The following is a 17677-nucleotide window of genomic DNA, read 5'->3' as shown; positions in this document are numbered from 1 at the left end:
GAGCCCTTTCGTCTAAGTTGTATGACCACAATTCATTAGGCAGAGGCAACAGTATGTGTTACAAAGCATGATGTCAATGCCACACATTTCTGAGCGAGAACACCACACTTTCTCAGGGGTGTCAGTACTGCTACCCATTGGCTTTCCAATGGCCCACCTTTGTTTCTGGCACCTGTTGTAACTGTGGGGTTATCCCCTTATCTCAAATTCTTATTCTTCAGGCAAACTTTTCTATTGCATCTGTTGACTCATATAGCTTGATCAGTCGGATCTCAATCCTGTCTCCCCATACCATGTTTTATAAAATTCCTCCAAGCATCTGACATAAAAATGTTATCCTCCTGTCACTGTTAGGTCTTTACGATTTTATATTTTATGTATCTTTATACATATCTCATTTTATATATCTTTTTCATCGCCTTAATGGTAAATGGACGACTTACATAGTGGATGAAAATCACCATCCTTACCTTAGTTTCTTATTTTTTTTTCCCATAACTTTCTTTTCTACATGTTTCTGGCAGTATGAAAACAAACTAACGATGTTTTTTAAAGCTGATTAGTGAACTTTTGAGATTAAACTGAGATCCTGGAATCTCGAGATTAGCTCTGTCCAGTGGAACTCTCTGCAATAAAAGAAATGTTCTTCTGAGGTGTTCATTTGGCTCATGTGGTTTTTAAGGACTCGAAATATGGTTCACACAACAGGAAAACTAAAAATTAAATTTTATTTAATTTAAATTTAAATAGTTACCTGTGCCTAGTGGTTAGGGTATTGGACATTAGAGTTTTAGATAAACATCCTGTCAGTTCCAACATCTTTGAAAATGGAAGTCCCTACTCCCCTCACCCTAAATTTATAAAATCATAGTCCTATGTGTGTTGGCATTGAGGTAGGGGTTGCATTTTTAAAAAGCTGTCTCCATGATTCTTAATGTGCACTAAGATGATCTTAAATGGTTGGTTTTGTACCAGGAAATAATGGAAACGAGGCCGTGATGTATAATGACCTAGTGTTCTACTGAGCTTTAATGCAAACTAAGTAACCATGTATCCTATACATTGCAAGAAATCTGACTGAAAAATGATGAACCAATGCCACCATCACCCTCCCTTGTCTGAGGCAGACATCCCTGTCAATCACTGTGTACTTTTCTACCCAACCCCAAAGCAGAATCTTTATCAAACAGGGACCTAGTAATCCCTGAGGATCAATCCCAGAGAGGAAACAATTTGTATCTACATCAAATGTCAACAAACTTTATCTGTAAAGGGCCAGATAGTAAACCTTTTAGGTGTTGTGGTTCATATGCTCTTCGATGCAACTACTCAGTCTGCCCATCAGGTCATGAAATCTGTAATAGACGATACACAAATGAACGGGTGCCACTGTATTCTAATAAAATTTTATTTGTGGACATTGAAACTTGAATTTCCTATAATTTTTTCTATATAATATAAAGTTTTTCAACCATTTAAAAATGTAGAAACTATTATGTCTTGGGCATAAATAAACACGCATTGGGCTAGATTTGGTCCCAGGTGGTAGTTTGCCAACCCCCATGTAAAGGACAACTAAGGTCTCTTCCATTTTTAATATTTTGTAAGCCAAAGACTTTTTGCTCTACATGTCTTGGAGTAGGACATTAATATATGCTTTGTCTCTTTATGTCTCCTTATAATATCAGAATCTGGGTAATTCAGCATGTAAAGCGCAGACATAATAGTGATAATTTTCCTGAGGTAAAATCTGTATAACATGAGTGGTTAATGTGTATATAGGTATAAAGCCAATTACAAAAACCTGTTTGTCTTTCAATCACTTAAATCATTTTTAAAGTCTTTCAAATAAATTTCTATTGAATTTCATTTCAACAAAATAGATCAATACAACTTTTAATCTGAAAATATTCTAGCCATGCCATTTTTACAAAAGAACCAAGATTCTATTTATATCTAAATTGCAATTATGTTTTATGTTAGAACAATATTTATTTCCACAACTCTACTACTAATTTTAGTTAACATTTAACTTCCTTCTATGGGTATTAAAGTGGATGAAGAAACAACGAAAGCAAAAGCTTCTGTGAAAATAAATAAAGGAAACTTCATTTAAAATGGAGTCGGGGAAGTCCTGAAGGGGGCTGCTCTCATGCACACATCACTCCTTGCAGCTTACACATCCCACAGAAAGGAAGATAAGAATTACCTTGACAAAAGGAGGACATATTTCACATCAAAAAGCAGAAATTTCATCTTCTGCTTTTAAGAGAGAGAAGGAGGATCCCTCCCTGCCCCAGCAACAACACCCTAACCACCACGTGCAACCAACAAGAAACTGCATAATTTTGATATCTTGTCCTTCTCCAATGAACTTTTGTTTGAAACAACCCTTCCCAATAACCTCCTGAAACCTAACAGAAACTGACCTTGCATGTTCAGAATTGTAATTTCTCTGCTATTCCTAATAAACTCATTTTGCTAGTAAAATATAACCGGCTGTCTTTAAGGTTGATACTTACAGATGTGCTGAGACAGATCCTTGTGGGGATTCCCCCAAACATCAGCTGCCATTACCCAGTAACCCCCACTCTCCACCTTACCCCCCCCCCCACCATGTCATTCACATTTCTAGGTCAGAATATATCATTGTGACTGAGCATCAGTCTCAGCAAGGCTCTGACATACACTCTTCCATTTCCCCAACACCTATGCTTTGGTTATTTGCCTACCATTATTATTTTTCCTCCACCTACATTTTATACTATTTTTTCTTTTTTTTATTTGAGAGTGAGAGAGCATGCATACAAGCAGGGGAGAGGGGCAGAGAGAGAGAGAGAGAGAGAGAGAGAGAGAGAGAAAGAGAGAGAATCCCAAGCAGGCTCCACCCTCAGCACAGAGCCCCACACGGGGCTGGATACCACAAACCTAGGATTGTGACCTAAGTCTAAATCAAGACTTGGATGCTCAACCCACTGAGCCACCCAGGCACTCTACCCTCTCTTCATATTTCATTTACTACATAGGCAAGGTAAGAGAAGATAGTCAAATGTCAATACACGAATTTTATTCACTCAAATTTTTTAAATAAGGGCATTCTACTCTTCTTCAACTACTATCATAGATTTTTAAATTTTGTTTTGTTTTAATTTTTATAACGACTTGAAACACATTCTCATACACATTGGGAGGTCAAAAATAGTCTTTCTATAAAGGTTGTCTTCTTTTGGAAACTATTTTTGTAACTTCTAGACTTGAATTTTAATTTTATTTTGCTCATTTCCTTTCTTCATATACTATTATGTTGAATGCAATTTCACAATTATTCTCTACCTAATACTCATGATTCCAACTTACTTAATAAAATTTCTTCCCAAATAAATGGGAAATTACTAGCAACCTCTGACTGGGTTGTTAATTACTATCCTGGGGCCAAGTTGATGTATTATTGTCAACAATACTAAAAAGCAAAACGAAAACATGCAAAACAAAGTTACCTACAGATTTTAAAATAAATATACCAAAGTTAAAATTTATAAACCATTTCATGTATACTTATTATTCATCATTTTTCTTAAGTAAAATTTGCTAAGAGACTGAAAATACTGAAGTAGAAAGAAAATATTAAAAGAAAAATACAGAAGCAACTTCTCTCATCTCCCATGAATTCCAAACACCTAGGCATTATATAAAAAGAAAAGAAACCATCATTCTATTTTAAATAAAAATGCTTAATGTTTTGCCTCATCCTGATTACTCTGTAAATGATATGAATTCATGAGTCAAATATAAGAGTTTCATAGCTCAAAGTGATTTTAAAATCCCTTTATTTTAGAGATAAGAAACAAAGGCTAGAAAAGCTATGGGATTGGTGTTTGTCATCAGTAGAATTAGTACAGGAATGCTTCAAAAATAGTTCCTTACCTGGTTGACATGGTCAAGAAGTCCTGTTAAAATGATTTGATTTCAGGTGGCTCTTTTTGGGTCACGAGTAAGCATGATATAAAAAAAAAAAAAAAAATAGCTCACACTTATGGTACATCAGCTATTTATATTACTTGTAGGCTGAGATAATCAATATGTTAATTTTTTCATCCTAAAGCCCAGAATATAAGAAACCACACTCATGTGGAATTATCCTATTTTATCCACCTAGCAGGTCAAGAAATATGAACAGATGACAACCATTAATCACCATCATTTTCAAATTCTTTTAAAACAGAAAATATACTTTGCTACACAACAGCATGCCTGACACACAATGATCAACACTATAAGAATTATTTTCCACTTGGGTGATAGGTGTGGTAAGTCAACAGTGAATAAAATGGAGAAAGGGCACAAACTTCAGACACTGAAATATATAGGTCTAAATGAATGCTTCCCAACACAGCCTATGGGCTTGTGAACCTATTTACTCAGTGCAAACAAATTCATAATATAGCATAGTACTGTTTGTGAAAATGAGTCAAATTTTATGCAAAATACCTGGTAGAGTATCTGAAGTCATATTCACTCAATGACAGTATTCTTTCTCCTGTCTGTTACTCCCTGTAGGAGGTCCTGTAGTAATTTGCTAAATATTAACATTTTGGTCTGACAGAATTATTACAACTTTACATACCTAACTGCTACAGTTACTTAAACAAAGATGATATATAATTGCTGAATTATAAAACCATTAGCCCAAGAGATTAAAAACCATCACAAGAAACTCAAAATTCTTCTCATCTCTTAAGACCACTGAGCCAAAAGTAGAGTGAGTGATTTCCCTTCTGTATTTTATAAAAAGCACAGAAATAGAAGTTTGGAACAGTCAGACTTCTGGCGAAATTAAACTAGTAGGCTACTTTTTTTTTTTTTCTTTTTAGAAAGAAGAGAGGTTGGGGATTCATGCTCTTGACAGCTCATTCAATGACTCTCCAGAAAGTGGTGGGAAAGAATTTGAAAATCTAAACTTCAAAGGAAAATAATGTGAACATATCTCTGTGCAATAAATAAGTAGCCCTGCTTTACATGCCAACTCTGACAGCTATTATTAGACCCCACTGGTTAATTAGACAAACATATTTGGCTAATTTCCCTTCAAATTCACCATCAATGTCAACACTTTTGGATAATCCTAAAAGGCTGGGAATTTACAAGTCATAAACATTTAACAAAATAGCTAAGCTTCTTAAAATACTTTTCCCATCTGTGTTAAGCCACAGAAAATCTAACCGGAACAGCACTATATCCCCCAGCCTACATGAGTTTTTATTAGAGATAGTAAGTTACTTAGAGCTCTGTGCTTTAAGTGTAAGGGAAGAAACACAACACAACACAACAACAAAACATGTTTTGGTTATGTTAATAACCTAAGATTAGTAGGGAAAGAGCACATATTAGTTTGTAGTTAAGCGGTCATCCTTCACTGGGCCAAAATATACACACTAAACTCTTAACATCTTTTTGTTCAACAATCCAATTGGGAATCACATGTCAACAAGGCTCTGTGTAGTCTTGCTCCAACTATCTCTCCCCCTTCCTTTGGGCTGAAGCCAGCTTTGCCTTCTATGCTTTCCTTAAATTCACCAGCTCTTTCCCTCCCTGGGGACTTCACATGGGCCTGGAATACTCTTCGTCTACCCACTCCTTCCTCCATCAGTTCTCCTTTTGGATGTCACCATCTCAAAGAGGCCTTCTCTGATTATCCTTTCTCAGTAGGTTACTCCTGCCTGGGGATCCTGGGTCACTGCACCATATTCAGTTCTTTTACTGCACAACTCATAATTTGTAACTACACAGTATTAATTTGTTGTCTTGTTCAGTATCTATACCCTGCTGCTGCTCAGTCTATTTTATTTACCAGTGTATATACTCAAACCCTAGCACGGTGTCTGGTGCATGACGGGTACTTAGTAGACACTTATTTAATGAATCAATCCACAAAGAACAGAAAGAATAAATGGATGAAAGATTGGCATTGATGAGTCCCTTCTCTATAATAACCATTTTCACTTTAAATCAGGACAAATTACCACTGTCTTGTCAAATTCTGCCATGGTGACCATCTATACAAAAATCTAATAAGTTACGATTTAGATTTCTGGTCATTTTGAGAATTTTCCATTTAAACTAGAATTTTTTAAACTACGAAAACTGAAATGTCTAGTGTATAAATAAATATGACACATTATACAATAGGAAAAATAATTGGTGATTAGACACTACATGGTATTTGGACAACTGATTTATTTTTTAAAACCTCCTTCTGACATATATGCATATATGCTTTCACACTTTGAAAGAAGCCATACACTACATCTTCTAGATCTTTCCAAATGCTCAACTCTCTCTTCTCCTAAATGTCATCCTCAAGGCCAACTAGGGTTCTTGCCTAATGATCCCCTAGTCCCTAAACCAAAACCAGACACCTACTGTATTCTACTCTCATTCCAACCTAATTCAAGCCTACACATTCACTCTCTACCTTAGCTCTTTTCTTTTTGACCCAACTTCTAGTACCATTTATGCAGTTCCTTGGAAATCTTGCTTACTTTTGAGCAAGTTTATTTTTATCCATAAATGTCTTTTCACGGCCTCCCTTCAAATCATCAGCTGCACTGTGAAACTTGGTCTTTCCCAGAATGATCTAGTAATCCCCTCAGCTCTCTTGCTGGTACTTCTATTCCCCTACTCTGCTTAATACACTGAAAGTCTGGGCCTTGCTCCCCAGTGTTACTTTCTGATCACCGATCAACTCTGTTTCATTTTTCTACATTCAAAGTCCATAGGATATATTTTTATCAGCCTTTTCACCACCATTTATCATCCTTCACAACTCACCAGTACCTTCTTCAACCACATCTGTGCCTGATTCATCATCTTCCTTTCTGCCCCTTCTCTTCTGTCATCATTCGTGACTTCAACATTACAGTTGATATTCTGACTCATTACTGTTCACCATCCTTTACTTTCTTTGACCTTTGACTCCAGCATCCATCAGCCTTTAATGAGTACAGTCATATCCTGGATCTTGACCCAACACCTCCAACGTCTGAAATATTTTTGTTTCTCTGAGCATGAGCTGATTATAGATCACATGACCTTTAACTCCATTTTTTTAACTCCATTTTTAATATAGGTTTTTGCTTTCACCAGCTCTCTGCTTCTTCTGCAGAGGAATGGCCCCTGCCAATAAGGCCCCTCATCCAGCGGGGGCTCCCTGGTTAGACACTTCAACAGTAACTGACACATTAGGTACCAAATTTCTTGGCTTCCTCTCACACGCACATTGAATTCCTCAACTTCTTGTTGCTTATGTCTCCTGATGGGTTGTTCTGAATGGGTGCCTAGGAGGCTATCTCCTCATCCTCCCAAAGTGCACAGGCCCCATGGAGTTCAGCTTTATGGGAAAATGGGAAGAGTACTTGTACTCACTGTCCCAAATCACCCTCTGCCCTCTGTCCTCACTGTCCCAAAGCACCCTCTGTGCTCAAAGTGACAGGATTTGAGGCTCAAAGTTCCATAAATCCTCCCATGAGATAGCTCCCATTTTTTCTTCCTCTGTACAGGGTCCTCTGCTACATGCACTTCTCCAGGAGACACCTCCCACCACACACAAGCAAACAAGCACATGTGCAAACTAAACTCACAATCCCCTATCAACGACATTAACAATAGTTCTCCATCCCGTAAATCTTCACAAAACATTCTCCACTTCTCCCCCAGAAATTTGTTTTGTTCTGTAGATAGATTTCAACACTGCATGTATGTTTTTATGGGGAACCACCAAGACACACACATATACACACACATAAACAGAAAAGAATCCTATGTCCCAATATTGATGTTAAATATCTATGTAGTCCTCTCATTACACTGAATGCCAGTCATTGAGTACAAACTAGTTGCTTTCTCTAGTATTAATGAGTTTATTCTAAGAGCATAAGAATTTCATGAGCAAATAGATTCCTGGCTCCCAGTCATAGCAATTCTGACTTGGTAGGTCTGAAGTGGGGCCCTGACTCTGTTTTAACAAGCACCCTAGATACTTGTGATTCATAATTTTGAGAATACTGCTTATCATACGCCGGCTGCTGCTTAGGGCTTAGCTTTAATGAGACATCAATCAATCACAACTAAAATACTATGGGCCTGCTCTTTGGCACATCTGCTCCATCTGCTAGGTCTGAGATAGACTTCTAGAAGACTTCTAGAAGACCAAATCTGTTACATTCCTTGGAATACTGTATTGGACTAACCAACTCTAGAAACTCAGTGCTGACCCCAACTAATGTCCCTGCCAGGCCTCCTTTCTTTGCCTTATGTAGCACAGAAGGCAGGATATGTCTACAGGCTGAAGCTGAGCTTATTATAAAATTTCCTCTGTATGCCAGAGTGAAATAGTGATATTGCCTATTTATTTCTGATGTCGGTGCTTAGACTCACAGTTCAAATATTACTGTATTTATTGGAGTATTCAAAATAATATTTAAAATAACGGTAATAATGAGCAACCTTAAATAATAATGAGCAACCTTATTCATCCTTAAAAGGGGTTAACTTTTGGGGTACTAAGATGGTACTTATCACAGTATGATGCAGAAACCACCTGTATTGAAAATGTCATGGGACTCTTGTTGAATAAACCCATCCCTGGGCCCCCATTAAGTGGTATACAATACACTCCAGAAATCTGCAAATCTGCACTTTAACATACAACCTCAGGTGTCCCCAGAGCCCACATACAGTTGCCCCTGGGGCACTAGCCCCAGGGAGCTAATCAGTCACCTGGCTAACTTCTACAAACTACTCAAGGTGATCCCTAGCTTAAAAATCAAAATCTGATGGTGATAACGAAGAGATGAAGGTACTATTTGAAGAAGCCCTTCTAATGATTTTTTTTTAAATATGCAATTCAGAGGCAGAAGTTGAAGTAAACAAAACTTTTCAGTTCATGGCACATCATCATTATTAACATGTACGAGGCCCTTTTTTGTTTGGTTTTTCCCCTTCAAGCCAGTAGCCCTACTCCCACTTCATATTCTTAGGTATGTACAGTTATTGCAAAACATGTAGTGTTGTTTTGTGTACCTACGGGCTTTTGATTTGCACAAGTTTATCAGATGATAGATTTAATTTTTTTTTTACTTTTTTCATTCAATATTTTAACAGTTACGCACGTTCAAGAGGAATTCATTTGCTAAGTTATTGTTTCTAAGAGCTGTGTAGTATTACATAGCATGCAACCACACATCCAAAAATTTCATTTATCCATTTATCTATTCCCCTGGGGAGTGGCATCTAGGTTGCCTCCACTACCCACTACAATTAATAACTATAAACAAGTATTTCTCTGAACAATACGCTGAGGGGAGAGATTGCTGAGTTATGAAAATTTCACCTAGACCTGCCAGATTGCCCCCTCAATTGACTGCATTGAGCTTACATATTTACTAGCAAGTGTTAGTAAACTCTCCTCTTATGAGTCACCTCTTCATATATGTTATTATTATATATATAGAATATATATATAGAATATATATATATATAGAATAATATATTATTCTATTGAATTGTATATTTTTCTTTTTGATTTTCTTCTTTTAAAACCACTTCACTGAGATACAATCAATGTGAAAAAAGCTGTATATATTTAATGTATACAACTTGATATGTTTGGAGATAAATCTATATCATGAAACTATCACTACAATCTATCCCATAAACATATCCATCACCCCCACAAGTTTTCTCCCACCTTCTTTTATCATTTGTTTTGATGGTAAGAACATTTATATGATTTACCCTCTTAGCAAATTTTTAAGTATACAATGCACTATTATTAACTATAGACTCTATGCTGCCTGGGAAATCTCTAGGACTTCTTAATCTTGAATAACTGAAACTCTGCACCTCTAATAATACCTCCCCATTTTCCCCTCCCCTCCCACCTCCTGGTAACCATTATTCTATTGTCTGCTTCTATGAGTGTGGCTATTTTAGATTCCTCAAATTAGTGGTATCATGTAGTATTTGTCCTTCAGTGTCTGGTTTATTCACTTATTCACTTAGCATAATGCCCTCCATGTTCATCCATGTTGTTGCAAATGACAGGATCTCCTTCTTTTCTAAGGCTGAATATTATTCCATTGTATGTATATACCACATTTTAAAAAAACAATTTTTTGACCACATGAATCTTATTAGTTTTAAATGTTGCAAATATCACTCAGTATGTCATTTGTTTGCTTTGCCTACAATTATTTTATTAAACAATTCAAATTATTATGTCCCATACATTCTTCTCTCCCCTTGTTTTTTGTGTATTTGGGTTCATTTCAGTATTTAAAAAATCCTTCTTTACATCAAGATACAAAACCATTAGCTTACATTTTTCTAGATCTATATTTTTATCAATTATATGTATTTGATCCTCCTGCCCAGGGAGGGGGGTAGAGAGTCTTAAGCAGTTTCCATGCTCAGCACGTAACCCAGCTTGGGGCTTGATCCCACTACCTTGGGTTCACGACCTGAGCTAAATTCAAGAGCTGGACGCTCAACCGACTGAGCCACCCAGGAGCCCATGTCCTGTCCTTTTTTCTTAAGTTAAGAATTTAACTTTATTTTTCATAAAGTGAGCCAATTACTCCAACATTAGTCAGCAAACGATTCATCCCTTCTCTCCTGAGTTTTGTGCTATTTCATATACGAAGTTTCCACATGTAACAGATTTGTCTCATTGAGCTGTGTGTTCCTGCATCAACATTTTATACTTTGTCTGAAACGTTACGATGCCAGTCATGTTCCTTGGGACTTTTACAGTGAATTTGTAGAATTCTGAAAACATCCTACCACTTTTTATTAGACTGATGTGAATTTATAAATGAATAAGTATTAATGAACATACTGTATGTCTCCACTTATTTATTCTTTTCTGTTTAATGTATTTTTATGTTTATTTCTTACTTGCTTTATAGATGCATTATGATATATTTTGTTTTATTCTATTTCTTATGGTGCTATTACCGGAATAGGGGAAAACAATATTTCTAGGTGAATCTTGTGTATCTGGTGATTTTGCTGTTATTTCTAAAGGCTGTCTGTTGCTTTTGAAGGGTTTTCCTTAGCAAATGATCATATAATCTATAACCAGAGTTTGCATCATCCTCTCAGATATTTCTTCTTGTTCCTTTTTCTTATCTTATTGCATTGCCCAGGATTTTTGAAAATGTCTTGAATGATAGTTATGATAGGGGGCATCTTCATCTGGTCTCTCATCACAAAATAGGCTCATGCAAATTTTCTTACTAAGTTGAATGTTTGATCCAAGGTTTTGACAAAAGGCTTTATTAACTTTAAATATGGCTTTATTTTGTCTCTGAAATTTACTATATGTTTTGAAATCAAATTTCATCAAAAGCTTTTTGTCAATTTTTAAAATAATTATGTGTTCTTTCATGTTCCATTAGCGTGGCAAATTATGTTGATTGATTTTTAATGACAAGGCATACTTGTTCTCTTGGGATAAATCTGAACGTGACATATTGCAATATTATACATAATTTTTTATGTTTATTTCAGAGAGAGAGAGAGAGACAGCACGTACACATAAGTGTGCACAAGAAAGTGGTGGTGGGTGGGGGAGTGGGGGGGGGGGGAGGTAGAGGGGAAGGGAGAAACAATCCCAAGCAGGCTCTGTGTTGTAAGCACAGAGCCAGATGTGGGGCTTGAACCTGCGAACTGTGAGATCATGACCTGAGCTGAAACCAAGAGTCAGATTCTCAACAGACTGAGCCACTCAGGTGCCCTATGACTGCGTGGAACCTGCTTCTGGCTCTCTCTCTGCCCCTCCCCCACTCGCACTCTACCTCTCTCTCTTTCTCAAAAATAGACATTTAACCAAAACAAACAAAAAACAGATTTTTCTTTAATCTTCCCTATTGCTTTTATTCTCTACATCATTAATTTCTGTTATTATCTTTAATAGTTTTTATCTCTTTGGGTTTATTCTGAAACTTTTCCTCATATTAAGTGGAAAGCTTTGCTCATTTACTTTCTATATTTCTCCTTTTTGATAAACATACTTAATGCTTTCAGTTTTTCTCTATGTGCTTCTTTAGCTATATTTATGAAATTTTGACATGCCTTCTTTCTCATTCAGTTCTAAGAATTTTCTCATTTTTTATGGTTTCATCAATACAAATGTTATTAAAGTGTACAATTTTTAGTTTTTAGCTATTATTTCATAATTATTATTATCTAATCTTATTGCCTTGGCATCTGTATGATGCCAATTCTTACACACAGTTTGTATAAGTGGGGTAGGGTTACATGTCTTCAAAAATAATATGGAGCTTCTTTTTGTAGGATGTAAATTTCCCCATATATCTATCAGTGAAAAACTTTATATCGTTGCCCTATTCCACATTGCTTACTTTTTTTTTTTTGTATTTTTGATCTTTGGTTTTAATTTTCCTAAGTTTCATGTTAATAGATCTTGACATTGGCATTTTCCCCCTTAGCGATATTTTTTCACACTTGAAGTCATTTTAGCCTGAGGCATTTCATTTTTCTCAAACTTGGTAAAGTCTCTATGATTATCTTGACAATTATTTTATTCCTTCCACTTATTTTTATCCCTCATTTCAAGATTCCTACTGTATGGATGCTGACAATTCTACCTTTCTACCTTCATATCTCTTAAATTAAAAAAAAAAAAAAGTCCCTTTCTGCTTTCTTGTTGGCTCCAATAGTAATTTATCCATCTGATTTTACAGAAACTTAGTCTTTCTGTGGCTGTATCCATTCTACTATTCAGTATCTTTTTATTGAGTTTTTAATCTACTATGCTATTTCATACTTAATTTTTCCTATTAGGTCTTAAAAACAACCTCTGTTTCCTTTTATCAATATCTTTTCTTACCTCTTCGAGAAACTTTCTGTGCCAATTTAAAAAGGTATTTTCTCAGTTCTACTTTACGGGGAATAGGTTGTTCAGTTTTTTTGTCTCTTTTAAAGGAGTTCTATTCCTCAGAGGTTTTTCTATTATTCCCTAGGATCTCATATTCCTTACGCGGCAATATACACCCAGACATTAACGTGCCCCTCCTGATAAGTTTAGGTGTTGGGTCAAAGCTCACTGTAAAAAGCCACTGTCATGACAGCCAGGGTTCCATCATTCTTTGTTAACCCTCAACAAATGGCCCCACCCACAGAAAATCTTCCTGTAACCCCACCGGGTACTGCTTTCTCCCTAAAGTTATGTCCCTAGCTGGATCACTTGGACTTTGGGGTGTAAAGGAGGATGTAAAGGGGACTTTGGGGTGTAAAGGGGAATGAAGGAAGGAATACACCAGAGTTGACTGGGCTGCTTGTTGTAATCCACTCACTAACCCCAGACAATGTAAGGAACAATCCCTGAACTGCTCTTGGCAAATGTGGCCTCTTTTCTGTCTCATAGGGAACGGGAGAGGACAATGGCTCACCCACTAATATGTGCAAGAGAGGGGCCTGCATGCCATAAGAAGGTCTTACCCTGCCCTTGACCCCTAGACTTCCTTCTCTCTGGGTTGCTGCATCTCCCTTCACTCAATCCTACCCTCTTTCCCAGCTGTTTCTCAGAATGTAGCAATAGGACTCTTGTTTCCATGGCATCAGTACATATGCAGCATTTAAAGGGTTGAGTTGAGAAGGAAATCAGAGGATTATGTTTGTTCTCTATCTTGACAGAGACTAAAATCTATTCTCAGATATGTCTGATAGATGTAATTCCCTCCACGTTGAAAACCTTTAATCTAATATTTGTACACAATTTGGATATATTTGGACAATTATTTGGCCATTGGTTTGTAAAAGATAACGTTTCTTTTATTAAAAAATAAGATCAAAGTGCTTTTATAACTACCTGAAATCAATGTTTTCTAGGAAAGTATATGTAATTTTTCAAGGCATCTATAGTAACTTTATACAGATTATATCGATAGGGTCCCTTGTATTTAAACACCTTTATTACAGGATATATTTTACTTGATAATGGTGAATCATTTTTCATTATATTATTTATTTCTTCATGTTTCATTTAAGTCTTCTCATCTACTTTTTTTTTTAGAGTTTATTTATTTTTGACAGAAAGAGAGAGAGAGAGAGAGAGACAGAGCATGAGTGGGGGAGGGGCAGAGAGGGGGAGACACAGAATCCGAAGCAGGCTCCAGAGTCTGAGCTGTCAGCACAGAGCCCAATGTGGGGCTCGAACTCATGGACTGCATGATCATGACCTGAGCCAAAGTCAGACGCTCAACCAACTGAGCCACCCAGGCGTCCCTATCTACTTTTATAAGTGAAATTTATCTTTACTGTCTTGAAAAAGGTTTTAAGTTTATTTATTTTGAGAGAGAGAAAGAGCACAAGGAAGGGAGGGGCAGAGAGAGAGGAGGAGAGAGAAAGAATCCCAAGCAGGCTCCATGTTCCATGCTGAGCCCAATGTGGGGCTCAATCTCACAACTGTGAGATCATGACTGAGCCAAAATCAAGAGTCAGATGCTTAAACACTCAGGCACCCCAATTTTCTCAAAAAAAGATTTGAAGTTTTTATTTAAGTTCCAGTTACTTAGTATACAGTGTAATATTAATTTCAGGTATATAATACCATGATTCAACACTTCCATACAAAACCCAGTGCTCATCACAACATGTGCACTCCTTAATCCCCATCACCTATTTAACCCATCCTCCTACCCACCTAACCTCTTATAACCATCAGTTTGTTCTCTGTAGTTAAGAGTCCATTTCTTGATTTGCCTCTGCTTTTTCCCCTTTGCTCATTTATTTTGTTTCTTAAATTCTACATGAGTGAAATCATATGGTATTTGTCTTTCTCTGACTTATTTCACTTAGCATAATACTCTCTAGCTCCATCTATATTGTTGCAAATGGCAAGATTTTCTTCTTTTTTATGGCTGAGTAATATTTCATTGTGTGTGTGTGTGTGTGTGTGTGTGTGTGTGTATGTTTCTATATGCATACACACAAAGGTACATGATATATGCATATCATATCTTCTCTATCCATTCATCAGTTGATGACACTTAGGCTGTTTCCATAGTTTGGCTATTACAGGTAATGCTACTATAAACATTGGGGTGCATGTATCCCTCTGAATTAGTATTTTTGTATTCTTTGGGTAAATACCTAATAGTGCAATTGCTGGATCATAGGGTGGTTGTATTTTTAACTTTTTGAGGAAACTCCATACTGTTTTCCAGTGTGGCTGCACCAGTTTGCAATCCCACCAACAGTGCAGGAAGGTTCCCCTTTCTCTACATCCTCACTAACACCTGTTATTTATTGTATTGTTGATTTTAGACATTCTGACAGGTGTAAAGTAGTATCTCACTGTATGGATTTGTATTTCACTGATGATCAGTGATGTTGATCATCTTTTCATGTGTCTGTTGGCCGTCTGTATGCTTTCTTTGGAAAAGTGTCTATTCGTGTCTTCTGCCCATTTTTTAATGGGATTATTCATTTTTGGGAGTGTCGAGTTTTATAAGTTCTTTATATATTTTGGATACTAACCCTTTATCAAATATGTCATTTGCAAATATCATCTCTCATTCCAAAGGTTGACTTTTAGTTTTGTTGACTATTTCCTTTACTGTGCAGAAGGTTTTTATTTTGATGAAGTCCCAATAGTTTATTTTTGCTTTTGTTTCCCTTTCCTTGGGACACTTATCTAATAAGAAGTTGCTATGGTCGGGGCGCCTGGGTGGCTGTCAGTTAAGCGTCCGACTTAAGCTCAGGTCATGATCTTGCAGTTCGTGGGTTCGAGCCCCGCGTCAGGCTCTGTGCTGACAGGTCAGAGCCTGGAGCCTGTTTCAGATTCTGTGTCTCCCTCTCTCTCTCACCCTCCCCCGTTCATGCTCTGTCTCTCTCTGTCTCAAAAAATAAATAAACGTTAAAAAATTAAAAAAAAAAAAAGAAGTTGCTATGGTCAATGTCAAAGAGGTTACTGCATGTGTTTTCCTTTTTTAATGGTTTCATGGTTTTAGGATTTTAATGGTTTCATGTCTCACATTTAGGTCTTTAACCCATTTTGAATTTATTTTTGTGTATGGTGTGAGAAAGCGGTGCAGTTTCATATTTTGCATGTTGCTATCCAGTTTTCCCAACACCACTTGTTGAAGAGAGTGCCTTTTTCCCATTGGATATCCTTGCCTGCTTTGTCAAAGATTAATTGACCATATTGTTATGGTTTATTTCTGAGTTTTCTATTCTGTTCCATTGATCTATGTGTCTATACTGTGCCAGTACCATACTGTTTTTATCACTACAGCTTTGTAATATAATTTGAAAACTATGAAACACTGATGAAAGAACTGAAGAGGACACAAAGAAATAGAAAGACATTCCATACTCGTGGATTGGAAATAACATTGTTAAAATGTCTATACTACTCAAAGCAATCTACACATTGAATGCAATCAGTATCATTTTTCACAGGGCTAGAACAAACAGTCCTAAAATTTGTATGTAACCACGAAAGACCTCAAATAGCCAAAGCAACCTTGAAAAAGAAAAGCAAAGCTAGAGGCATCACAATTCAGAACTTCTAGTTATATTCTCAAATTATTTTTATGGATCGTTATTTTATTTAAGAAATTGTTACATTTTCTTATAAGAATAAGAGATGGCCTCCTATATCTATCCCTTGAATGCTGAAGGAATTAACCAATTAATGTATCAATGGATTGGACCACAAGAAATTTCCAATACCGAATTCGTTTTGGCCTAGAGAAATAGACATTTCATATGGCTTTATCTAATGACTATTAGGGAGAACCCTCCTTAAAGAGGTTCAAATCAAGTTTTTACTTCACAAGGAATAAACATTGACATACTGGTATTACTATTTTGATTAAGTAGGAAAGCATTCTTAGTTTCTCTCCCAAACCTACCACACACATTTGGAATGATACGCAGATGTATACTTTAAGAAAAATTCTAGAAAAATAAAAACTTATCCCTTTACTTACTAATATTCTGGCCTATGATGTTCTAGATAAACACAGAAAAATTAGTTTCATCTACTGCTCGTCTTATTCATTCTGGCCTTTATTTCAAGGCAAAGTACATGGGAAAAACAAAACAAAACAGTGAACCAAGAACTCATGGGAGAGTCTTTCAAGTTCATTTTCTGGGTGAATGCTTCTCTACCCGACCACCAGAACAGAGGAGCTTCCAGGAAGTTAGAGAATTGAGAAATAGGGGAAAAGAATGAGTCACAAGAGGGTCTTATCATTTTACTAAGAAGGAGATTGGATAAAGAACTTGGAAAGTCACTTCAACTTATTATACATATGCAATTATCACGGAGTATTTTATTTCTCAAATTAAGCATACACTCTAATTAGTTTGTAAGGCTATGAAATTCTTCTAGAAATAAAGAATATTAAAATGCCATAGGTCATGTTAATATAAAAGAATTTTCTTGCAAATTAAACTGTATGATAGAAATTTGGAGATTTTAATAAAGAAGTCCCCTTAGACAGAGTCCAGGATAGGTCTTCCACATAAAAGATTATGTTTTAAAAATGAAGTTTCCAGGGCAAAATATTGAAAAACTAATTGTGATCCTGTGTTAACCTGTTAGCAATGTGCTTTTTGTATATAGAAAACAATTTTAAACAGTAAG

The sequence above is a fragment of the Acinonyx jubatus genome, chromosome A2, assembly GCF_027475565.1.
Source record: "Acinonyx jubatus isolate Ajub_Pintada_27869175 chromosome A2, VMU_Ajub_asm_v1.0, whole genome shotgun sequence".
NCBI classification, from domain to species: domain Eukaryota; kingdom Metazoa; phylum Chordata; class Mammalia; order Carnivora; family Felidae; genus Acinonyx; species Acinonyx jubatus.
Note: the sequence above shows the minus strand (reverse complement) of the source record.